The following is a 27,121-nucleotide window of genomic DNA, read 5'->3' as shown; positions in this document are numbered from 1 at the left end:
TACAAAAATGTTTGTTGTCAAATCATTTGTAATTCTGTGTCAAATGATTTGACAACATGTAGATCTGGTTATATCTGATCATGTGGCCCTCTGCTGCCCCCTTCAGGAATGTTACAGTAACAGCAGGCAGGAACACTCTTCTTCTATTACACTGTATGATCATCTGTGTGAATAAATAACATAATAACACCTGAGTGAATACTTGGGACCTTGTCTGATGTTGGTCTGAACCAATCACCGATCCCCACCAACACCATTACAAACAGAAATAGTAAACATCAGTAAAATAGCAGCAATATATTCAATAATGCAAGTGAGGCTCTAAAAGCTGAAACAGCACAGAGGAATGGGCCAACAGAGTAACACAGCGGTTACTGATCCAATATCCCTCTGAGGAACTCTGTTCTGATTTTTACTGCCACTAACTGGCTGTTCAGCACCTTAGAGTTCATATCTGCAGAATGAATGCAACCAGAGAAAAAGTCTCTGAAGGTTTGTTGTACTTCAGGAACCAAAGGCTCTGATCTGAAATCCTCCAGAGACGGGACACAACTTCCTGTGTTTGTTTAGATGTTTTTTTGGGGCAGAATCTCATTTCAGAAGGTTTTGAACATCTTTTGGCAGTGATTGTAACTCTGAGTGCTGCAGAGCGGAACTTCGATCAGCTGAGAAAGAAATGACTGAACTGTAACTCTCAGTCAGGAAATGTTCTCATGGATTAAGCAGTCATGACCATTATATGTGATCTGTGAGAACAGATTATCAAATGACTCCAGAGAACAGGAAGTGTGTCTGTGTGCTGCTGTGATGGTGTTCAACCTGCATCAACAGGCGACAATCGTGACCTTTGGACTGTTTCTCATGTTTGTTGAATCTGAGCCATGGACAGAACCTGACTGTAAATCAACATATTTTAAACCTTTTCTTTTCTCGTTGAGAAAGGTCCTACCTGTGCTGCCTCCATCAGGGGTGGAGCTCTGACTCATTCCAGGAAGCAACTCACCTGTGTCTCAGTCTGTTGTGTTCAAACGTCGAGTGGAGCCTCGTCTTCTTCAACACTTGGTTTGAACAAACTGTGAGTCTGAACTTTGTCTTCAGTAACTTTCCTGTTTGTTTCTGCTCTGTAATGTTTGGGGAACATGTTCACTTCTTATTTCAGCTCCAGTTTGATCACTGTTGTGTTTGAAGAAAAATCTGCATGATTATCATTTACATTGTTATTGATTAGAAACATATTATTTATTGTTTTATTCACAAAATAAATCACATTGTGTTTTAATTTGTGGGAATAACTGGTTTCATCCAGTAAAGTCAGACACAGAAACTCACTGCTGTTTATCTTTGACGCCCTGAAAGACAAACAGTAACATCCTGGATGAAGGTGTGGTTTTATTGCTGTGTAACAGGAGTCAGAGAGGTTTAAGTTTCATGACCTTGATCACAACCCTCCTCCATGTTCCTGTACAGTCAGAACATGTCAGACCAGTTTTTCCTTGTTTCTCACTGTTCAGTTTCTTGTCTTCACTGAATAAAAATGTCTCTTCATCCCACAAACAAATTTAAAATCCAGAATGTTTTAAATCTGCTTTATGGTGTCACTAAATTAGAGCTGAAAAAACATGTAATTTGTCTGGAGATTATCTGAAAATCAATGCATTATTGTTTTTATTTGTTCTTTTTTCAAATGAAAAACATTACATTTTTCTAGTATCTATTATTTTCTAGTTTTGTTTTACACTTTTGTAACTAAATATTTCAGACTTAAAAATAAAAACTGTTTTTACTGGCGTCTCTAATACAAGTTTCTCTGTATGAACAGTGAAATTGCTGGAACTGGAGTTTTGAAAAGCTTCTTCTTTAAGTTTTACCTTTTATTGCATGTATTAATTTAAAATATCTGTTTTATTTTGCTGAGACTCCAGAAACACAATTAATAACAATAAGGATTCAACTCAGACTGATATGAAACAGAGAATCAAAACCAATCAGAGGAGCAGCTGATCTTTTTACAGCCCAAATGATGGAGAGGAGGATTTGAGTTGATGTGCAGATGAATGATTTGTGCTTCCTCTGCAGATGAAGGTAGAAAGTGTGTGTGAGCTGATGTGAATTCAGCAGCATGGATCAGTGTGAGGACACTAAAACCACTCTGTGTGGGGAACATGAGAGCCAGAGCAAAGCTCAGAGGTGAGATGACCATCTCTAACTGTCCATGACTCTGCTCCATGTCAGAGCTCAGCACTCACATCACCAAACCACCTTTATTCACAGGAACCAACCTGAACCTGAACCAGAACCAGAACCCAGCTGTGTGTCCTTTAAGAGCGACCAGTCAAAGGATTGGTTTATTGATTTCCAGCATGATGTTCCATCAGCCCAACAGTGAGTATCTGTCAGTATTCAGTGGAGGCTGCATCATGTTTCAGATGATAACCAGTTTTCAGCTGAATTACTTGAGACTTGGATCAGTTCTTGATGTCTCTGATGAGACTAATTAGCTGCATCGTGTGTAATGTGATATTTTAGTTCAGTCCTGCAGCTCTTTATTAAAACAAAGGGAGAATATTGCTGAATATCTGTCCACTGATGTGGCTTTTTCACAGGATGCTGATTATGTAGTGAACAGGGCGGCTGATGTAGAAATATTACGTTCTCACACGTTGTGTTTAATGACGTCAGTTTAAAACGACCTTCTGAAGAAACAAGAACAAAATGACCAAATCAACCCAGTAATGTTAGTAACTGATCTGTTATGAATTCTCTCCTAATAAACCTGCTCATGTTATCTGGTGAAAAGATCAAATTGTTTTAATCTGACACTTTATATTCCAGAAAAATCAAATATTCAAAGTCGGTGTTTTCCAGTGTGGTGCAGCTGCAGTTTGTCTCTGAAAGAGCAGAATGAATCTGATCACACAAACAGTAAAGACTGAGTCAGGGAACCATACTGAAAGCTCAGAGCTTCAGTCTTCCTGTTTTCTCTCAGTAAAATTACATCCAACTTCCAGTTTCACACACCTGCTGACGTCTGCCTGCAGAGTGGCAGAGCTGCCACAAGGGGGAGCTGTAACATTGTTCCACAGCAGCCACACTGACTCTCTGACAGGCCGTCTCACTGCAGACTCAAACACTATCACTGAATACTTTAGTTTGAAGAAAACAAGTGTTTTTCTCTCAGGATCCATCAGAGACTCAGACCTGGACCTGGAACCAGCTGTGTGTCCATGAAGAGCGACCGGTCGATGAATCGTCCTATTTTATTCAAATCAGACCAACATCCATCCTTTAAGAGGTGAGCTGAGTGTAAATATTGTCTTTACAGAGTCAGTTTGAACAGTTTTTATTCCAACATGTGTTTAATGTGAGCTCAGCTCTGTTTCACATCCATTTCTATGTTCATATGTGAAGCGGTGTGTGTTGGATGTTTTCCACAAACACAGCAGTCAAAGAGGAAAGAATGGATGTTGCAGGAGGTGTTTCTGAGTGTCTGTAGGACACCAGCTGGTCCAGCAGGTGTCACTTTGTGCTTTGGCTCTAACACAGTGTAGGTAGGAACTTCCACTCAGGTGGCAGGTGTTGCTGGATGGAGGAGGACAGATAGATTTATTTAGAATTAAAAACCTGTACGTCTGAACCACATCAAGCTGATGGAGGTGTGATGTGTTCCAGGTTCATGAGAGGAACAGTCACCAGGGTGCTGGTTAGCTGCTTAGAGCTTTGAGAAGTTAAATGAAACTTGGTGAACAGACAGTAACTCTGCTTCTTCCAGTTAACTAAACAGAGCTTTTGGAAGCTACAATGAAAGTTTGTCTCCTGTCTTTGGGAAATAATCATCAGATGATGTTGTACAGTCATCGTCTGAAGCCTTCACACTGGGAGCTGCCCAGGACAACCAGTCTGATCCAAGCACACACTGGCTCTGGCTTCCTTGCTCCAGGGCACTTCAGCAGGGAGGGAAAGCTTTCCGAAGGGGTTGCTGAAAGCTGTTGGACCCAACCAAAGTGAGCTGAAAGCTCCAAGCAGCTGCAGACTGAGCTGTTGGTTCTCAGTGGGATCAGCAGGACTAGTAAAGCTTTCCCACTGCAGGGAGTCCTCTGATTCACTGTTCACATCCACACATCACTTCATGGAGCTTTACCTTGTGTTTGTCTCTGTGTGGACAGACAGAATGTGAGCTCATTCTTCATGATTCCTCCACAGAGTGGACCAGCAGAGCTCAGAGGTTCCCAGTGGTCAGTCTGCCCAGCAGCATCAAACACAGCTGGACTCCATATTTATGGTCTGTACATGTACAACATCTACTTTTCCATCTATTCTGTTCACAGTCATCTCCATGCTGCACTTTGTAGACCAGTGGATTGTCAGTGTGTCCAACATGGATCTGATGTTTGGCTCCATGATTTCAGTCTGATTGGCTCATTCATATAGTATTCTGTTCCAGCTGCTGGAGGACAACATGGTCACTTTTGTGAAGGAGGAGCTGAAGAAGATGCAGACATTTCTGAGTCCAGATTACCCAGAATGCTTAGAGAGTCAGAGGGAGGATGAGGATGAAGAGCAGAGGAGCAGCAGAGAGGCATTAGTGAAGATCACAGATCACTTCCTGAGGAGAATGAAGCAGGAGGAGCTGGCTGACCGTCTGCAGAGCAGTAAGAGGATTTCTCTAAAGATTTAACCTGCTGGATAAATGACACATTTACTGATGTCTCAACACACAGAACAACACATGTTCAAATACTCATCCTTTACAGGGTTGAAATGTTTATTTACTGATGTTATTTGTTGTCTTCATTCAGAACTTTGTGGACGTAAACTTAAATCTGCTCTGAAGAAGAAGTTCCAGTGTGTGTTTGAGGGGATTTCTAAAGCAGGAAACCCAACCCTTCTGAATCAGATCTACACAGAGCTCTACATCACAGAGGGAGGGACTGGAGAGGTCAATGATGAACATGAGGTCAGACAGATTGAAACAGCATCCAGGAAAGCAGACAGAGCAGAAACAACCATCAGACAAGAAGACATCTTTAAACTCCCACCTGGAAGAGATGAACCAATCAGAACAGTGATGACAAAGGGAGTGGCTGGCATTGGGAAAACAGTCTTAACACAGAAGTTCACTCTGGACTGGGCTGAAGGCAAAGCCAACCAGAACATCCAGTTCATGTTTCCATTCACTTTCAGAGAGCTGAATGTGCTGAAAGAGAAAAAGTTCAGCTTGGTGGAACTTGTTCATCACTTCTTTACTGAAACCAAAGAAGCAGGAATCTGCAGCTTTGAAGAGTTCCAGGTTGTGTTCATCTTTGACGGTCTGGATGAGTGTCGACTTCCTCTGGACTTCCACAACAAGGAGCCCCTGACTGATGTTACAGAGTCCACCTCAGTGGATGTGCTGCTGACAAACCTCATCAGGGGGAAACTGCTTCCCTCTGCTCGCCTCTGGATAACCACACGACCTGCAGCAGCCAATCAGATCCCTCCTGACTGTGTTGGCATGGTGACAGAGGTCAGAGGGTTCACTGACCCACAGAAGGAGGAGTACTTCAGGAAGAGATTCAGAGATAAGAAGCAGGCCAGCGGGACCATCTCCCACATCCAGACATCACGAAGCCTCCACATCATGTGCCACATCCCAGTCTTCTGCTGGATCACTGCTACAGTTCTGGAGGATGTGTTGAAAACCAGAGAGGGAGGAGAGCTGCCCAAGACCCTGACTGAGATGTACATCCACTTCCTGGTGGTTCAGGCCAAAGTGAAGAAGGTCAAGTATGATGGAGGAGCTGAGACAGATCCACACTGGAGTCCAGAGAGCAGGAAGATGATTGAGTCTCTGGGAAAACTGGCTTTTGAGCAGCTGCAGAAAGGAAACCTGATCTTCTATGAATCAGACCTGACAGAGTGTGGCATCGATATCTCAGCAGCCTCAGTGTACTCAGGAGTGTTCACACAGATATTTATAGAGGAGAGAGGGCTGTACCAGGAGAAGGTGTTCTGCTTCATCCATCTGAGTGTTCAGGAGTTTCTGGCTGCTCTTCATGTCCATCTGACCTTCATCAACTCTGGAGTCAACCTGATGGAAGAACAATCAAAGTCTCAGGAGTCAAAAACACTAAAAGAGACTCTTTTCTACCAGAGTGCTGTGAACAAGGCCTTACAGAGTCCAAATGGACACCTGGACCTGTTCCTCCGCTTCCTCCTGGGTCTTTCACTGCAGAACAATCAGAGTCTCCTACGAGGCCTGCTGACACAGACAGGAAGTAGCTCACAGACCAATCAGGAAACAGTTGATTACATCAAGGAGAAGATCAGTGAGAATCTGTCTGCAGAGAGAAGCATCAATATGTTCCACTGTCTGAATGAACTGAATGATCGTTCTCTAGTGGAGGACATCCAACAGTCCCTGAGTTCAGGAAGTCTCTCCACAGATAAACTGTCTCCTGCTCAGTGGTCAGCTCTGGTCTTCATCTTACTGTCATCAGGAAAACATATGGATGTGTTTGACCTGAAGAAATACTCTGCTTCAGAGGAGGCTCTTCTGAGGCTGCTGCCAGTGGTCAAAGCCTCCAACAAAGCTCTGTAAGTACAGACCCGGTTTAAGCCCTTTTAGTTGAGTGGCAACCAGGCGATGTTTGTGGACTGTGTGAAATCTTCTTAAAACCCTGTCCTTTTACTCATTCCGAAAATAAAAAAAAGGTCATTCTAATGTGAAAATATAAATCAAATACATGCAGAGTGATTTTTATGTTTGTGGATCCATTTGTTCATGTTAAACATGTGAAATCTGGAGAAAAGATATTCTTTTCATCAGATAAGAGAAAGTTGAACATGAATGTTTGGTTGATTTGATTCCAGCTGATTTTCACTACAGTTATTAGAACAGACACAATCACTTTGGAGGCAAAGATGAGAGACTGAACAACTCCTACTCATCTGCTTCATTGCAGTGCAGTGATGAAGCTGAAGGTTAACCTGTCACAGATCTAACTGCAGAGTGATAGACAGCATCCAGAGTGTCAGAGAGACTGATGGATGCAAATAGATCAACATTTCCTCCTCCACTCTGTGTTCACACAATATAGAGAAACTGCCTCATTTCTGTACAAAACCTCAGTTTTACTCATCACTTAAATCTGATTCACGAGTTTAACAGTGAGTCTGTTATCTGTCCAAATATTAGAAAAAACATTTATTTATAAAGTCAGAAAAAGTTCCATCCACAGTCACAGTTGTAGAAAACAGGATTGTCTGCATTTGAAACAAGTTCCACTGTCAGGTGGGGTAAGGTACGCTGTGGCATGGTGGGGGTTTAGGACCCGGATGCAGATATTTAAAGTAAAACTTGATTTATTTAAACACAAAGAACAACACAAGGCACTGCTGAGCCAGATAACAAAAACTTAACTTAGACTATGAAGAAAAAAACTTGATAAAACAAACAAAACCAGACTATGAACCTGAACCATTAACAAGACCAACATGAAAGACGGTGAGGATCTGACCAAGTGCAAGGGACAGCCTGGAAACTAAATACTGAAGGGAGGTGATTAGTGATGGAGTGCAGCTGAGGGGGAAAGCACAGGTGAAGTGAGTGAAACTGATGACCAAGAATGACTGAGGGGAAACATGGCAAAAACTGATGACTTAACACATAACAAAAACAGACGTGACATAAGAAAAGTATAGTTAAAAAACAAAAACTATAATCATGACATCCACATTTAATAAAGCTCTTTGAAGACAACAAGCTGCCGTTTTTCAGTGTCCATGCTTATAGTTTGAGCTCTATAACAGAGGACTGTGTCATCAGCATAAAGATAAACACGACCATTAGCTCAGTGTGAAACTCTGTCAGTAATATACATGGTGAACAGGACAGGACCTGAGAGGAGCTCAGTTTAGAGTCACCCAACACTTCACACTGAGAACAGCTAATGTTATTGTCCAGACAACAACGTGAGCTGTTGTCAGCTCCAGTACCTGTATCTCCACTTTACCTGTGTAACCGAGGTGAATATGATAACAAACTAATAGAAGCCTGGGTCAATACTAAATGTAAGCACATAAAATAACAGTTGTGTTTAAGGTAACAAGAAGCCTTAAAAATAGTGAGACAGTTCTATTTATCATTATTTTGTATGTACTGCTCCTTTAGCAAGTGCCAAGGTAACAGCCAATCGGGTAACTCCAGCGGCGCTTGTTGGTGGGAAGGAGTATAATCAGAAAAAAAATGCAGAAACGTTAGAGACAAAAAACAAGAGGGAAAGAGAAAGTAAATAGGAGTAAAAGAAGTGTGTTTGAGGTTTTATACCTTGTCTTCATACATTTTTGGGAAGATATTTTCATCTGCTGTCTGCACTGGATTTTGGTTTAACTGAGTTTTAACCGAGGATTTGGCCAGGTTTTTAGTTGGGATCGCTGGGGTGTGAAAACACCTGGAGTTGTGGAAAGATGGCGAGCCACCCGTAGAAAAGACGCTGATTCCGATACTCATGGATCGCGACAGGTTTTGCAGGGACTCACAGTGAATTTCATTTGGACTGAGAAAGGACTTAACTAAAGGACTGGTGATGCATCAAACTGGAAATTCAAGTAATTTCTTTTATGCATTGTTCTGTGTGATCTGATAATTGAGTTGTATTTGCTATTTTATTGAACTGTGTTTTCCTTTATGGATTTTCCTTATTGTGTGCCAAATTGGTATTACATGAATGGGTTGGGTAAAGTGAATAAAGTTTAGTAGAGCTGGTTAAGCAAACTAAAGAGAAAATAGAAAAATAGAACTACATTCATAATTAGGCCTAATTGAGATAAAATGAGAACTTAAACTGAGTAAATTCAAAGGAGATACCAGGGACTAAACAACCGATATAGGAAACGCAGGTACAAAATTACACCTCAACTCAAATGGGTTGTATTGAATCCCAATGAGATAAATAAGAGTAAATTAATTTATTTTCCTGAGATCTTGGGTTAATTTTGGTTGAAGGGAAATTGAACCTTTCTTTTGCTTGTGTGTGTGTGTGGGGGGGGGGGGGGGGGGGGGGGAGGGGGGGGGTTGTGTATGTAAAAGTGTTTGGTACCATCATATGAATATTGTTTTTTCCAATCAATCACTATATTATCAAGCCGGCAGCTAATACTAATAATTCACTGGTCTGTGGTCTGTTATTCCAGAGCACTGGTATAAATCACTCACCTGAACCTAGAATCTAGAGTAGACCCTGGTCCTAGTAGTCATATTTACAGTGCTTCACCTGTCTCTCCTCTCAGATAATTGTGAAATAATGACATTATGAGATTACATCACTGAGATGATTGCATTATCACAAAGGGAATAATGTGCTGATAAATGTGAGACTTTATTCCTGGTTGGCAGCTCTGAAGTGGTCTATAAGTGTTCTTTCAGTCCACAGTCAGCATTAGAGGTGATTGATTCTGATCCCAACTGTTTTTGTTCTCTGTAATTGTCTCTTCAGGCTGAGTGTCTGTAACCTCTCAGATGAAGGATGTGCAGCTCTGTCCTCTGCTCTCAGCTCCCAGTCCTCCAGTCTGACAGAACTGGACCTGAGTAACAACAACCTGCAGTATTCAGGAGTGAGGCAGGTGTCTGCTGGACTGAAGAGTCCAAACTGCAAACTGGAAACACTCAGGTCAGAATTCATCAAACCGTTTTTATGAATAGCTAACAGAACACCTGTGGATGGTCTTTGTATAGTTATAAACAAGTGTATAGTTGTATAGTTGTAAACAAGTGTTGTACCTCGTTCCTTCTAACTTAACTTCACTCACCTCTCAAAACAGCTGTCAAAATTGGGTCAAAACCAGCACCTTAGTGCAGTTCAGTTCAAGCTTTCCTAGTTTCTAGTTTCTAGTTTCTAGTTTAGCTCTCAAGTCTCACGCAATGAGCGTGAAATGCACGGATCTCAACAAGTTCACATGCCACACATACCATTTCTCACGCTGAAAAAAAGAATCTCTCTGACAAGCCGCTATCTCCCATGAGTCTGAGCAGAGCAGTTTTTAATAACAACACCACTAATAATGATATCAGTACTGAAAGACCCATCCAACAACCGAGGAGTTCTTAGCAAAGTGAAGAGCGTAAGAACTCAGGAATGACTGGAATGACGACTGTATATACAGAGCGGCTGGGGCCCCTCACACGTCATCACACGTCATTTGCCTGAAGGCGTGATTAGAGGTGTCTTCTGCCAGGACACGCTGGGCATGACATCCCATCCTACATGTGTTGTACCGAGTGGATCGACTGAAAGGAAACTACCATTAACAACATGTACATGTTTAATTTCATGTACATTCAATCTGTTACATTCAAAAAGTACAATTCAGTTTATAGTATAAGTTGTAAACATTAAGGATAAGACACACACACAGTCAGAACATTGGAAACAATGTCTTAATACAGCTCCAATCACGTTAAGCTTAAATGTAGACCTGGTTCTGATCAACTCTGAAACACTTCCACCAAAAATCTGCTTATTTGGAAGCAAAGTTCAAAGTTTCACAAAGACGTCTCTTTATTATAAGCCCAGACATAAAATGATGTGTTTGAACGTTGTAACAGTTTGATCCAAAGCACTGATGCAGCAGAGGTAAATACATGGAGCGATACAGCTCCAACAGCCAGCACACACTCCCACAGAATCAGACCAGTTTCTGGTGGACCATCACTTTTTGGAACAACACCGGTCCTCAGCCCATCGCCCCGATGCTGTCCTTCTGCCACCTGATGTGTTGACTCGTTTTTAATGCCACCATTTCTTTTTTACCTCTACAGGGTCCTTTGCTCAGACTTTACAGAGTTGATTCTTCTGTTTCTTTTTTCCATCCAGCAGCCTTTCCTCTGTTGGTGATTCCAGAACTAAGATCAGTAAATAAAACAGATTTAATTTTCTCTGCTTCACTGATGAGTGTCTCAGTCTCACATTTGTTAAATCAGCTTCTTCTTTACTGCTGCTCTCACTATGGTGCAGACCATATTTTATCTGAAAAGGACTCAGTAGGGGAGTGTCTGCATGTATTTGTGGCTAATATGGGAAATCAGGTTCATCCACGTGTGTGTAGTTTGATTTTGACTCAGATTTATGAAGACACAAAGTCAGTACTGTGAGACAGTTCCAGTTTCTCTGAACATTTAATGATATTCAGCTTCAGCTTCAGAGCAGTTCCCTCAGAGTTTCTGTGTTGTTTTGTGTGTCTGCAGCCTGTCAGGCTGTCTGATCACAGAGGAAGGCTGTGCTTCTCTGGCTGAAGCCGTGACCTCCAACCCCTCCCATCTGAGAGAGCTGGACCTGAGCTACAACCATCCAGGAGACTCAGGAGTGAAGCTGCTGACGGCTGCACTGAAGGATCCACACAAACTCAGGTATGGAGAGGCCTGCTGCAGCCACACACAATGTCTGATAGAGGAGGAAGAGCTGGAAACATGTTCTCTGTCCTGCACTCAGCCCTGTGTTTTTGCTTCCTGCTGAGTGTTACATGAACAATCACACATGTAGGAGCCTTTTTCCTTTGCTCACAGCAGAAACACTGGTTGAACAGAAACAGCAGATATTTGTGGAGGAGGTCTCCAAGGAGAACATCTGCAGGAACAACAGTGAGAAGTGTCTGTTGGTCCACTGACCCTGGATCAGATACAGAGATGGGTCCAGGACATGTTAGCCTAGCTTAGCACAAAGATTTATAAAACCATGTTCACTGTACATCTGGAAATGTGCACATGTGGATTAGACCTGTGTCCCTCCCTCCATACGCCCACATGGGGGATCTTCAGCTGGACCGGCTCTCTGACAGCTCCAACACATTCAAAGAACAGTGTGTGGAACTGGGTGTGTTGAAGCTCAGAGATAAAGCCACCAGAGCAAACTTCAACAATCCTCTGAGCTCCACATGACTTGATATCAGACTTACTGACAGAGCACACAGATCCCCTGCCTCTGGAGTTTGTGATGTTAGTGATCACTGCTCCATCACCTGTGTCAGAGACACTAAAATCACTCAGTCTCTAATGATCAGCACAGGAAATGAGAAGCATTTGAATCTTCAGGATGTTTGAAATGACTCTGATCATATATTCTCTGTTACTGATCCTGCCGTGGCTCTGGAAGACTTTTCACAGTGTTCGAATGTTCCTGCTGACAGATGTGGCCCTTATAAGAGCACAGAATCAGAACCAGATTCTCCACACAGCTCTCTGAAGCCATCCACAGCTAGGGTGACCAGATTCCAATTCACCAGATGTGGGACAAAGACTATGTTTGTGTGGGACAATGTGGGATACCAATGCATCGAGGTATTATCTAAAATAACTTAAAAAAGATAAACCTCTCTATTCTGCCCCTGAGTTTGTAACATTACTATGCTTTGCCATCTGGTTGATTCAGTAGCACATAACAGACTTTCCATAACTCGTGCTGCATGCCGGTGCCGTTCTGACCTGATTTACATTGTTTTTTGTTGGTGGGTGCGCCCTTAACCTGTGTTCCCATTTGATTGACATGATCAAACAGTCCGCCCCGCCCCCTGATGGCAGCCCTCCCTGCTTTCTGCACACAGCCATTTGATAAATGCCAGATCATTCAATTCAATTCAATTAAATTTTATTTTATTTTATTTATATCATGCCAGATTACAACAAATGTCATCTCAAGGTACTTAGATAACATAGTCCAATTCAAGCCAATTGGAATTAAATTCATTGTAATCATAATCCAATGAAATCCAATTAATTCATTTCAAAATGAATGCAATTCATTCACATAGAGCCAATTCAAAACAATATCCTAGCTAAGGAAACCAACAGATTGCACTGAAACTTGTCTTCAGTCCAATCTCCCATCCTGAGCGTGCCTGAGGCAACTGTGGAGAGAAACAACTCCCTTTTAATAGGAAGAAACCTCTGGCAGAACCAGACTCAGGAAGGGTGGCCATCCGCCTCAACCAGCTGGGGTTTGAGAAGACAGAAAAGAGGGAAAAGAGGGGGGAAAAACACCATAACGCCATTCAAAGGATATCTGTTGGAACAGGGAAACATACGTTAATAACCACAATAATGTCACATGTACATAAAATCAATTGTGAAATTAAACAGGGGGAAAAAGAGAGCAAAGTGAGGAAAGGTGTGACAGATGAGGTCCCCCTGCAGTCTAAGCCTATAGCAGCTTATGGAATGTTTCACGGTCATCTGAGCCATCCCTAACTATAGGCTTTATCAAAAAGGAAAGTTTTAAGCCTAATCTTAGAAGTGGAAAGGGTGTCTGCTTCCCGGACATTTACTGACAGCTTATTCCACAAGAGAGGGGCCTGATAACTGAAGGCTCTGCCTCCCATTCTACTTTTAGAAACTCTGGGAACAACAAGTAAACCTGCAGTTTGGGAGCGAAGTGCTCTGTTAGAAAAATATTTTACAATGAGATCTTTAAGATATGATGGAGCTCGGTCATTAAGAGCTTTATATGTGAGAAGAAGAATCTTAAATTCTATTCTGAATTTAACAGGGAGCCAATGAAGAGAAGCTAAAACTGGAGAAACAAGATCTCTCCTGTTAGTTCTTATCAGAACTCTGGCTGCAGCATTTTGGATCAGCTGGAGGCTTTTCAGAGAATATGTGGGACAGCCATGATAAGGAATTACAGTAGTCCAATCTTAAAGTAACAAATGCATGAACTAGTTTCTCTGCATCACCCTGAGACAGGATGTTCCTGATTTTAGCAATATTACGAAGGTGAAAGAAGGCAGTCCTAGAAACCTGTTTCATGTGTGTTGAATGATAAATTCTGGTCAAAAATAACTCCAAGGTTCCTCACTGTAGAACTAGAAGCCAAGGAAAAACCATCTAGAGTAACTTTATAACTAGACAATTTCTCCCTGAAGCGCTCAGGTCCAAAGAGAACAACTTCAGTTTTGTCTGAATTTAGAAGCAGACCGTTCTGAGTCATCCAGGTCTTTATGTCTTTAAGACAGGCTTGTAGTCTGACCAACCTATTGGTTTCATCTGGTTTCATACATAAGTACAGCTGAGTATCATCAGCATAACAATGGAAATTTATGCCATGCTGTCTAATAATGTTACTTAATGGAAGCATGTAAAAAGCAAAAATAATCGGTCCAAGCACAGAACCTTGAGGAACTCCATGATTTACTCTGGTGTGTGAGGAAGATTCTTCATTTACAAGAACAAACTGGAATCTATCAGATATATATGACTTAAACCAGCCTAATGCAGTACCTTTAATCCCAATAATATGTTCATGTCTCTGTAACAGAATGCAGTCATCGACTGTATCAAATGCAGCCAACAGGACAAGCACAGAAACAAGTCCGCTATCAGAGGCTAAGAGGAGATCATTGGTAACTTTCACCAGTGCTGTTTCTGTGCTATGATGCACTCTGAATCCTGACTGAAACTCTTCAAACAGATTATTTCTGTATAAATGATCACAAAGTTGAGCTGCAACTATTTTTTCCAAGAACTTTAGACAAAAAAGGGAGATTGGATATAGGTCGATAGTTAGCACACACTTCTGAATCAAGAGTAGGTTGATATCCTAGGTACATATCCTATCAACAAAGACCGATTGATCAAATCCAATATGCAAGTGTCAATTAAGGGGAAAACCTTGTTGAACAGTCTGGTTGGGATTGAGTCTAAAATACAAGTTGATGGTTTAGAAGAGACTATTGCTGTTGTTAGCTCAGAAAGATCAACTGGGCAGAAGCCGTCTAAATACAAATCAGGTTATAAAGATACTTCTAAAGCTGCTGCACTTGATGATACATCAGTGATAATAGTGGGAAGGATTCCATTAATCTTCTCTCTGATAGAAACAATTTTATTGATGAAGAATCTCATGAAATCATCACTGCTGAGAGTTAAAGGAATACATGGCTCAACAGAGCTCGGACTTTTTGTCAGCCTGGTAACAGTGCTGAAAAGAAACCTGGGATTATTCTTATTCTCTTCTATCAATGATGAATAATAAGCAGTTCAAGCTTTACGAAGTGCTTTCTCATACGTTAATAAACTATCTTTCCAGACTAATTGACTCTTTTAAATTAGAGGAACGCCACTGTCTCTCCAGCTTTCTTGCAGTCTGCTTTAACCCACACAGCTGTGAATTTTACCAAGGAGCCAACTTCTTCTGACTGATTACCTTCCTTTTCAGAGGTGCAGATTATAAAACACACATTTCAAAACTGGAGTCTGACTGTCAATAACAATGCGGGACAAAGTCTCAATTTGCGGGACGTGTGAAAACTAATGAAAATGTGTGACTGTCCCACACAAAGAGGGACATCCAGTCACAATATCCATAGCAGAGACAAAGCCTGGTCCAGCTCTGCTTCATTTCTCCTAACAGAACGGGCAGTTTGTCCATGCTGGGCAGAAGGGAGAACTGTGGGTATATGAAGGGACATTTCTTCAGATCCTTTTCAGGCAGCTGTTAGAATGAGTCACATTGTGTTAGAAAGTGTAGCTGTGTCTCCACAGTGCTGCTGTTGGACTGTGTACATCCTCTCTGCTCCACGGGGAGCCACGATCTCTGATAGAGGCCCGTCTCAGTGGCCAGTGTGTGTGCACTGAGTGTGTCCTCTGTTAACGTGGTTCTGTGCTGCTGTTCAGTCTCTGTGCTCAGGTGTTCCTCCACAGCTGATGCTCGTCTTAAGGCCAGATAGCTCTGCATCTGACTGTGTTTGTGTGTCCCAGTGGCTGAAGTCATTGTGTTAGTGTAGTGTGTAGCAGTCAGACTGTGGAAGCAGATGAGCTTTCTCAGAGATCACACAGTACCAGGTCCAAAGAGTTCTGCCCTTCTGTGGTTCTGACCGTCCTTCCAGATGAGAACCAAGTAGACCAAAGTTGAACTGGAACTGTGTTTAATTGTTCTTCAAAAAGAAAAAAAGGTGGGGGACAATCCAATAAACACTATCCAAGGAATTCCAGAGAAACAGGAAGAGAGGGACACTGGGGGAAGGAGAGGAAGAGGCTGGAGGCTTTTCAGTCTGTTTCAGATTCCTGAAAAGTGTTCTGGCTGAAATAAATAAGTGATTCTGATCAACAAAAGCACAAGATCTGGCAGCTAATATACCTCCAATGACTATAGATTCTCCTCTGATCTTATTGTGAGCCTTTAATGTTCAATGTGGAGGGTGGAATGAGGGGAGTGTTTCTAGTCTAACTTTTCTAGATGAATGTCTTCCCCTGGCTGGCTGTGCAGCATTCAGATGGACCAATGGGTCTGAGAAAGGATCTGGATGTTTGGCTGCCCTGAAACATACTGAGAGGAGGAATCAGCAGAAACAATGTGACCATCAGGAGAGACCATAAAGTCAGAAACTGAAGTGATTTCATTAGAATTTTTAAAGCTCATATTTGGATTCAGAAATGAGTGAAAAATTAAAGTGAAAATTCTTCCAAACTTGAAGAATTGAATTCAGAGACAGAAACTTCATCTCCATAATCTGACTGCAGAAAACATTTGGTGCTTTTAAACTTCAGAATGAGCTCAGATCGATTTTCTTCCATCCATTGTTCTTCTCTTTCTTCACTTTCTTTTCTTTCCTAATTTTTCTGACCTCTGACCCCCCTCCTCCTTTCAGGGTGGAGCCTGCCGGAGAACGATGGTTGACACCAGGTCTGAGGAAGTGTAAGTGTGTTCTTCATCTGATTCATGACATCCAACCATCTTCACACTGTCACATCACTCATTGATCAAAGTGAACAGATGATAGATCAATAACTGCAGCTGGATTGTGTTTGTTCTCTCCATCAGATTCCTGTCAACTCACAATCAACACAAACACAGTGAACAGAAAACTGGAACTGTCTGACAACAACAGGAAGGTGACACGTGTGGAGAAGGTTCAGTCATATCCTGATCATCCAGACAGATTTGATTACCAGTGTCCTCAGCTGCTGTGTAGAAATGTTCTGACTGGTCGCTGTTACTGGGAGGTCGAGTGGAGAGGAGAAGTTTATATATCAGTGAGTTACAGAGGAATCAGCAGGAGAGGAGACAGAGACTGTGTGTTTGGAAGGAATGATCAATCCTGGAGACTGAGGTGCTCTGTTGGAGGTTACTCTGTCTGTCACAATAACATGTGTTCTTCACACATGTCGTCGTCGTCGTCCTCCTCCTCCTCCTCCTCCTCCTCCTCCTCCTCCTCCTCCTCCTCCTCCTCCTCCTCCTCCTCCTCCTCCTCCTCCTCCTCCTCCTCCTCCTCCTCCTCCTCCTCCTCCTCCTCCTCCTCTGTCTCTCACAGAGCAGCAGTGTATGTGGACCGTCCTGCTGGCACTCTGTCCTTCTACAAAGTCTCCTCTGACACACTGATCCACCTCCACACCTTCAACACCACATTCACTGAAGAACCTCTGCATCCTGGATTTAGGTTGTTGTTACCTGGTTCCTCAGTGTCTCTGTGTTGAGTTTAAAAAGTTTCCTCCTGTCAGAGAATCACTGTTGAACAGATAGTTCAGTCTGTACATGTCTGTCTCTTTCACTCAGAAACACCTTTTCAGATTCATGGATTCAGTCAGTTTCTGTTTGAAACTCTTCTAAATGATTCCTTGGAAACTTCTTCCTCTTCCAGTCCTTTAAAGATGGAAGCTGCCATTCTTCCAGGATGTTGTTTTTCTGTGTGTTTCCAGTCAAAGCTTCACACAGAATATCAGTATGTTGTGTTTCTCTGCAGCTCACTTCAACTGAGACCATTCAGTTCATGTCAGCTGCAGTTAGTTTGCTGCACATGTGACAAACTGTGATATCAGAGAGGAATCACTGAGCTGCAATCAGCCAAGATGAATTTCCAACCTGCTGACAGATCTTCACTGATTCTGCTCCAATGAGCAGAAGTTTGGTGAGCAGCCAGGGTTCATCCTGATGTTTCTCCACATTCACTTCCTGTTTGATGATGAAAGGACAACTGGACTGGAACTAGATTCTGATGGCAGAAAGTTGCTAAATGTTGTTGTTGAACACTCACAAAGAGGACTGAAATGATCCTTTATACACAATATTTGAACTTTAACAGTTGAAAAGATAAATAAAATTACCAACATTTATTCACTACAATAATAATTAATGGTGTAAAATGTAAATTAAGTCAAACATGTTGATATTTGAGGTGCAACCCTTCAGAATTTTATGCTATTGTTTTTATTATTTTATGTTGTACTGGAGAATCATCTAAATAATGGACTGAAACCTTTGAAAGACTTTGTCTTCTTTCTGTGATAAAGGTGACGGTGCAATGGGTGGAGGGTCTAACACATTTTGAAATAGATCAGAAAAACTAAATTGTCACACTGTGGTGGAAGTGTGAGGTTTGTCTTATTTTGTTGGGTTTCTTTGTCTTGTCATTTCCGGTTTTATTCTGAAATAATAACTCTCCTCTCGTTTCAGGTCACTTCCCCTCCCTCATGTGTCTTTCCTGATTCCCACTTGTGTCCACCTGCTCCCTCCTTGTGTACTTATAGTCTGTGTGTCCCTTTGTCCTGTGCCAGTGTTCATTTCTGCCCTCGTGTTCGTACGTTCACTCGAGCCTCGCCACAGTGTTCTGCTCCATTGCATTCCTCCAAGAGACTGATTTTGATTTAGTAAGTTTTGTGTCATAGATTTAGTTTAAATGTTGAAGTGCATAGTCTGTGTTTCCTCTGTAAGGAGTGATTTTGTTTTTGATCATCTTTTCATAGTGCCTCTGGTTTTTAAAGAGTCTTTTTTTTGTGACATTGCCTCCATCGAAAGAGTGCTTCCTATTATATTAGTCTTTTGTTTTCCTCCTAGAGTGGAGTGACCTTTTGTTTGATCATTTTTATAGTCACGCTTCTTCCTATTTATTGGAAGAAATGTGTTCTAGATAATTTTGATAACTGATATTTATTTCTCTGCCTTGGAGAGTTATAGTCTTGATAATAAAGACCATTATACCCTGCATCTGTGTCCTGAGTTCTGCCAAATCGTGACAAATGTATCAGAGGACTGTAACCAGGCAGCTTCTGAGCAGCTGATGACAGCAACGCAGAAGCAGAATATGGTGCAAAATTATTTGTTTCATTTATCTAGAAAAGATACAGAGCCAAGAACAGCATGGAGGCATCGTGGGACATGATCATCCTCCACCATCAGCAGGCCTTAACGAACTAACTGACCACTGACGGTGCCGAACCACATCCTTACAGAGGAGGTGTCTCTGTTTTACAAAATAGTTTCACAATACAAAATATTCTGAGTATTTCCTGTACGCATTCATTCTTAAAAACACTTGATTATAAAGAGTTAAATTTACAAAACCACACCATCAACCTTAAAGCCGTTTCCTGAACAGCTAAAACCCAGAAGCAGCTCGCCCACACATTCCCATCCCACATTATCCCAAACACACTGCAGAGGACACGAGTAACAGGGGAGTAAACCAGCTGTTAACACAGCTGTTTTACACCGTGCACCCCTACATCTGCTGTACTTCCACTGTAGATGCTGCACAGAGAACAGCTTTACTCTGCCTCACCAAACCATGGCTAACGGGCCGCCAACATATCAGCACTTTTCTCCTTTAATCAGTCAAACAGACAGCTGGGTGAAGACAGAACTGCATGCAGATCAGATCAGTAAAATGTTCCATAGAAATCTGATAACCGGGACATCTTTGTGCAGATGTTCACTTTTCTGTGCACATCCACGTATACTTTCATAGTGTAAAGTGCTGTGGGATTAATTACATTTTACACATCGTTACTGACTTAGTTGTGTTCTGTTCATTGTGTTAGTTAGCACATGGCTTGATGATGTCATTTCCTGTTGGTGGTGTTACTCGTGGTTTATTTTCTGATGCCACGTTGAACTGGTTTTGGTAAAAGTGTTGCACATGTGTGGAGGGACACAACTTGCTGTGAATGAAATTTGTTGATCGTCAGAACAAGAATTATGTATCAAAAGCTAAATAAATGTGTCAAAAACTGACTTTAACTGGTACATGTACATGTATGTTCCTCATTGAGAAGCTGGTGTGATCTTTTTATGTCTTTTTAGGGGCTGCATTTTCAATATTCTGCACCCACTTGTCTCAGGACAAGTTTAATTTACACAAGAAATGTGTGTATTAGTGTGTTGTGCATTAATTATTTTCAGTTTGATGGGAAGGTCAGAAAATGTCCAAAAATTCAACAAATCCCATTCTGCGCTCAGATCTGTGCAGTTTGAGAGCAGAAGCTTGTTAATGAGGCAGTTCCTTCAGAACAAATCACATATTGTTTTAATCTCAACACTCACACCTGATATATTTGTGAATATATTAATATTTCCATCACGTTGTGAAGCAGCTTCAGCAGTATTTGTTCAGTTTTTCTATGTGTTCTAATCCACATTTCTTACTGACAACATCTGGATTCAGACATCAAAGTTCAGGATCCGTTTGGACTCCATTTATTTGTTTGTGTCATTTCTTGTTCTGTTTGGGGATCAGTTTGTGTTTTTCCTCCTCAGAGTGTCTCTCCTCCTCCTCCTGATCTTGTTTCTGCCTTCTTCTGAGATGTTGACAGCCCTTATCACAGATTCAGTAGCTGTGATGAGGTCCACCACTGGCAGCTGTTGTGGAGAAATGGCAAAACTGAGTGCTTTGCTGCAAACATCCTTTTCTGGTTGGGTGAGGTCCCCATCTTCTAAGTTCTTCACCCTCTGGTCCTGAATGTCCGTTTCTGTAGAGTCATCATATTTTTATCTGACAGATACAGATGTGCAGTTTGGAGGCTCAGCAGTTCACCTCCATCTTAAGGTGAAGGGACACTCTTTTGAGGACAGTGATGTCCACATTCTGGACAAAGAAAACAGATGGTTTGGACTGAGGTGTGTCAGTGTGACCGTACAGACCTGCCAAGTGTGAATAGTCTTTAAGCTGCTGATCAGCCGACAGTCACCAACTAGTTAAAGCTGAAGACATATTTCAGATGAGAAGTGAAATATCCAGAAAGTCTTGTTGCTCATTATTACAATGATAAGAAATCTACTAAAGTATTCAATCGCTCAAAAACACTCCCAAACTGACTCCCAAACTCTATTTATATTTTCACCGCCAGAGGTCGACACATTTCCATCAATAAAGACTCCACTTCCTTCACAGTTAAAGGAGATTTTATTGACATGTAGACTCTCATGAACTGACTGAACTTGTTTCAACAATCAATAATTACCCAAGGTCGGGTCGCCGAGGCAACAGGTCCAGGAGTGAGTCTCCTTTGAATTTCTCATGTCTGTGCATTATTAACTGCTCGCTGATATAGAATATTAAACATGAAGCCATTTTAAAAGATTCAATTCAATTCAATTCAATTTTATTTATATAGCGCCAGATTACAACAATTGTCATCTCAAGGCACTTAAGTAATATAGTCCAATTCAAGCCAATTGGAATTCAATTCATTGTAATCATAATCCAATTAATTCATAAGATACAGCACAGTCGACAACAGAGTACAAATATACAACAGATTGCTGTATGTGTGTATTGAACATCATGTGTGATTACAATGAAAACCTGTTCATCTGCACCTGTATTTGATCCGTTACAGCTTTAACGTTTCACAGAAATATTCCTTCTCTGTTCATGATGTCACATGTGTCTGCGTGCTGTCTGTGTTCCTGAGAGGAAGTCACACACCACAGAAACCAAGAGAAACAGCTTTAACACTCTGCTATATACTATATCCAAGTAGTATTTATAAAAGAAGTAAACTAATATTAAGGAACAACTTGTGCTTGTAAATGTATGATCTCGGTCATTCTGGGAACTAAACTCTATGGGGTCCATCATTTCATCTATTAAAATATTTCTTGAAGCCACCTGTGTATGAGCAGCAAACTTTAAAGACACAGCAAGTGAATCTATAATGTCTTTGAATTGACTGTTTCTCAACCTCTTTTTAGTTGATGAAAGTAGACTTTAAATATAAAATGAGACTTTATGCAGTAACTTCAGTACAGACATGTTGACCGATCTGTTTGAGAGAAGTTACTTAATATCACTAAAGTTTCCTGAACTTATCAGGAAAAGATCAGTTTTCTTGGTATTATTTCGATAGAATACTTTTTATGAATGTTTTAACTTCTCAGAATTCAGACAGATGAAGTCATTGTGAGCTGCGCACTGCTGGAAACTGTTAGAACATTCCTTAGACAAGCACAAAGATCAAGAAGGAGCATAAACCTGTAAAAAAATTAGTTTTACTGCCTGCAGTTCCAAAAGCCAACCTGTAGTCAACATTAGTGACTTAAATTTGATGAAGAATGATGTTCAAACTCGTCTTTTATGATGTGACAAAGCAATAATAGAGATTGACTTAGGTTTGGCCCGAACAAAGACTTCGATAGGATAGGAACAGGCTTTGATTGAAATAAGCACTTTGAGGACGCTGTTATTTGAATATAAGCCGTCTCTTGCTGAAACTAGTGCTGTCTCATCCTATATAACAACAACATATAGTTGGGTTTAATATTTTAATCACGATTAATCACATAGTTTCCATAGTTAACTCGCGATTAATCTCTATTTAAAAAAATAATACAGTTAGAATCAAATAAACACAAAGAAAAAATGTCTTTTATCTTTAATTTATTCTTTCAAATAAAAAAGTGCATAGATCCACTTAAAATGTCCATTTAAAAAACACATAAAATGCCACAACAATGTGGCCTTAAAACTGAAGAGGAAGTAGCCAACAAACGATAAACAGAACAGGGCCTAAAGGCAGTTAAATGAAAAACTACAGGCATTAGACACATCAGATTCAGAACTCTGAACTCTTAATGTTTTTTCACCTATTTATTAAGCCAATTGCTAAGGCCGCGATTAATCGCGATCAAAAATTAGTCGCATCGTGATTAACGCGTTAACTATGACAGCCTCAGTTCAAACCTATAAGAGATTTAACTTATCATGAACATTAGACAGTCAGCAGGGAAATTAGGCAAAATACGAAGATAAAAATAAATTTTTAAGGCTGTTTGACTAAAAACACCTCATGAGGAGAGCGTTTGTTATTGTTCATAGCTTTTGTTGTCCTCCTGGCGTGGAACTTTCACAGCTTGAGTCCTTTGCTCTGCTTGGAGATCCTCAGCCTGCCTTGCTGTGCTCTATTTATTTAATAAACATCTCTTTGCATCTGAACTGACTCTGCATCTGTGTCCTGAGTCACGAGGCCCTGACACACAGTAGCATTATGGACATATGAACTGCAAATATGATATATATTGACTGACTGACGTGCTCTCTCTTTTCGTTCAGTTACCATTGTAATGAACAAACAGGAAGCAAACCTCGAAGCAGAAAATGAGCAGCTGATGAAAGTCTTAAAGAATCGGACCGACAACAGAGTCCTGAAGAATCGGACCGATCTGATGATGATGGAGATTGAAATCTTAGAAAATCAGACCAAGCACCTGAACAGACAGAAAGACGACTTCAACTGGACGCTGGGAGTCATCCTGAAATTCAACAAATTTCCGGTGAATGAATTCTGCCCTGACAAAAGTAAGTACATAATAAAGTCATTTAACAACATTATACTTCATAAAAAAACACCCAAATGTTATTAGCAGGATGGTAAATTCAGTACTTTATACCCTTTTTAAAGTTTATTTAGAATAAAAAGCATGCAGTTTTCTATAAGTTATTTATTCTACAAGCGTTACTTTAGTTTTTCCAAAAGTAAAATCTTCTCTGCCTTCTTTAAAGAGATTTAAACCGTTTTGAACACATTCTTACCTTTCAACCCTGATGCAACGTCTGACCTGCATCAACATTTTCAATTTTGATGTCATGTTTCTGATTTCTTCAGAAAGTGAGAATTAAAACATCAGTTTCATGTTGATCAGAAAACCCTCTGCTTTCAGAAGCCTTGTTTTAGAGAGTCCCAAAACAAAAAAAAGTAGCCTTGACGTCATTGTTTCGTCATCTTGGTCGTGTATATCTCTTTATGCATTTCAGGCCTGTAAAATGCATGCCTGTAAAGCTTTGTAATCTTCCTTCTCATGACACTGAAAAGACATTCAGGCATTGAGAATATCAAGTGATGAAGAGCTACACTGAAACTCCTCCAGATTCCTTGAATGCTTTAATGATATTCTGCTCTGTAGAGGCAGAAATATGCAGATCCCTTCCAGTCTTTCTCTGAGGAACATTGTTTTTAATCACATTTGAGGACAAACTTTAGCTCCTCTGAACATCTTTTGTGCCAAATCATAATAAGTATCATCTGATGACTAATTTTCTTTATTACTAACCCACATCACAACTTTTTAAAAACATTTTTCAGACCTGAAATGCAACTAATAAAGTTGAAAAAAAACATTTAATATCTTGAGTTTATACCTGCTGGATTTATTCTGGAAGAAAACGTCCTGCCAAAAAAGATGCTCCAGAATGGAAATATTAGAAGTAGATAGATTTATAGTTCCTCATGTAGGATAACAGTCATAAGTCTTTTAAGGTTTTATCATTTGTTATCATTCAGTTTTATTTACATACCATCAAATCGCAACAAATGTTATCTCGAGGCATTTCAACTACAGTCCATTTTAAACTAATTGTAATCCAATTCATTGTAATAAGATTCCAATTAAATCACATTCATTAAAATCCAAGTTGGTCTAATCCGTATAATTTCAGTCAGTTTAAAAAGGCTGTCATTTGATTTTGACATGTTAGATTTAATAATTAATCAATTTCTCCGCCCATTTCGTGAGTGTCAGCCCTGTCGGGACGGCTGGATTCTTTACCAGGAAAAGTGCTACCTGTTTTATGATGAACCCCCAAGTTGGAAGACATGGCCACAAAGTCGAACTTATTGCAAAGACAAAGCTGCAGATCTGGTTGTTATTGATAATCTGCAAGAACAGGTGAGCTATAAAGAGCATAAATGGCATTTTCCAAATTTCCATTTTCTTTTAAATTATTATAACTGATGCCTTTACTAAAGTGTGAATGATTCCGATGATCCGCCATGTCATGACTTCCAGGAATTTGTCAGTAAAAACATCCGGTATTACCAGAGCCCTAACCATGGATACTGGATTGGGTTAAAAGAAACTGACAACACCTGGTTCTGGATTGATGGACGCAACGACACTCTTGGGTAAGTAAAAATAAATATTGACCACGACTACGGCCCGGTGCTGAGACAGAAAAAGAAAGGATTTAGTTTTAATGCAAATTCAAAGTATAAACTATTGTTTCACCAGGATTTGATGTCAGCTGTTTGTTTCTTGCAACACTGAACTTGTTTGATTTAATTAAGTGCATTAGCTGTACTATGAATGCTATTAATATTGCTCATGTTTACATTTTAAGGTACTGGGTGGAGCAGGAGATAGGTCAATCAGGTCCATATGCACTGGTTATCCCTAAAAGGAACGCAACACAGAGCTGGGACACATCTGATCATAAATTTCAACTCAAATTCATCTGTGAGATGGAAGCTTTGATCAGGTCAAATTAGTGAACACTGTGTCCGACTTTGTCCTCTTTGTGTCGCATGCATAGCTGCAGACTTGCTTCATCACTTTTGAATAAGAAAATCCAAACATATGTTGATGTATCTGCTAATGCTCTTTAGACAGTTTGTGTCCTAATTTGTAAGAATGAATTTTATCACTTTAATGTGTCTTTTTAAAGACTGAATAATATTGTTCTGAATAATGGGACAATAATGAGGAACTTACTTCGACTTCTTCTGATCATAGATTGTATGGTAATTCATTCACATATGAGGGGTGGGTGTAAAAATGGAACTGATGTAAACTGTAACTGAGGCGTGATGTTTTTAAGTCAGTTAATGAAAATAGTTGTGATGTATTTGCCATTTTTTTAAGGGAAATATCCTCGATTGGAAGATAATCGTCATGAAAACGCTTGCAAACTTGTAAAGGCATTGTTAAACTGTTTGTATTGATTAGCAGAGCGCTTTGGATTGTACGATTAAAATTGTGAATTGATTTGATAAACTTGATTGACATTTTATTTTATATTTTTTTGCACCAGCCTTCAGACGTTTAAATGTCGAGTTACATCTGCAGAGGAAGAGATTTGCCTGACTTTTTAGAAGATGCAAGATAAATAATGGCTCTGCGCTGTACACCAGTTCATGTTGTGATCTGTCTTTGAAGTGAAATGCCTTCTTAACTTCATGAGTTGCTTCAGCTCATGTGGGTAAATGGACTTGTATAGTGCTTTTCTTGTCTAACTGACCACTCAAAGTGCTTCTAACACTACATGCACTCACACAGCACATCTTAAGTCTACACATAACTACATGCATTCCAACACTGGGTTAGTCCATTCATACACTGATGGATACATTGGGGATTCAGTGTCGGGAAGCTGGAGTTGAACCACTGACCTCCTGATTGCTGATTCCACCTGAGCTACAGCCACGCCAGGTGATAAACAATCTCTGTGTTAAAGCCGGGGGAATAATCATACTAAGCATCCTCTGAAGACATCATGCTCTGCTACACCCAGTTGCTTTGGTTTCCTCTGGTTCTTCCTGTAATTGCATTGCATTCATGTGAAAAAGAAAACGCGTCCTCTTTCATTTTAAAAAATCTGGACGTTCTTGCTTCACAAACTGTGCAGCAGAACATCAAGACTTTTCTAGGATGTTTGTTAGATACAGATGGTGGGTGTGGTGCATCCACAAATCACCCACTGCAACAGTCGTTGCTCAGGAGAAGCGTGGGGAAACAAAATTGAATGAAGTAAACGCACTTGTACTAAACTAATAGTGATCAGTCTACCTGACGGTGCATTCATAGAAGTGTAAGATGATAGTAACCATGACATATTCAGAGGTAGTATCTGTCAGAAACGTTGTCTTGTCTATTGGTGAGTCCGCTCTGATTGGCTGTTCAGAACAGCGAATATGTCTATGAGGAAGTGTTTTCATTGTCTTTGAGAAACCTCGTCATACACAACGAAGAAGATCATAACCCTTGCTGTCTTTAACGTATGTTTTAAGAGTAGCAGAAGTGGAGCAAAGAACACATTAGGTGCATTCCCACTGTAGGAACCTTTTGCAGTTCCTATAACCTTTTCAGAAATAGGGCCGTTTTTTCGTGCA

At 40.6% G+C, this 27,121-nt stretch overlaps 1 protein-coding gene across 1 annotated transcript in view; it reads left to right on the top strand.

The window, feature by feature from the left end:
- Nucleotides 1-27,121, top strand: part of LOC140294513 (protein NLRC3-like) — a 1,060,349-nt gene that overhangs the window by 550,832 nt on the left and 482,396 nt on the right. Inside the window, exon 4 of the mRNA XM_072379594.1 lies at nucleotides 2,032-2,089. The gene's annotated coding sequence lies outside the window, so the exon portion shown is untranslated. The remainder of the gene's footprint in view (nucleotides 1-2,031; nucleotides 2,090-27,121) is intronic.

The sequence above is a fragment of the Leuresthes tenuis genome, unplaced genomic scaffold (assembly GCF_036924035.1).
Source record: "Leuresthes tenuis unplaced genomic scaffold, fLeuTen1.0.hap1 SCAF_1, whole genome shotgun sequence".
NCBI classification, from domain to species: domain Eukaryota; kingdom Metazoa; phylum Chordata; class Actinopteri; order Atheriniformes; family Atherinopsidae; genus Leuresthes; species Leuresthes tenuis.
The sequence above is the reverse complement of the archived record's forward strand: the minus strand, read 5'-3'. Positions and strand labels throughout refer to the sequence as shown.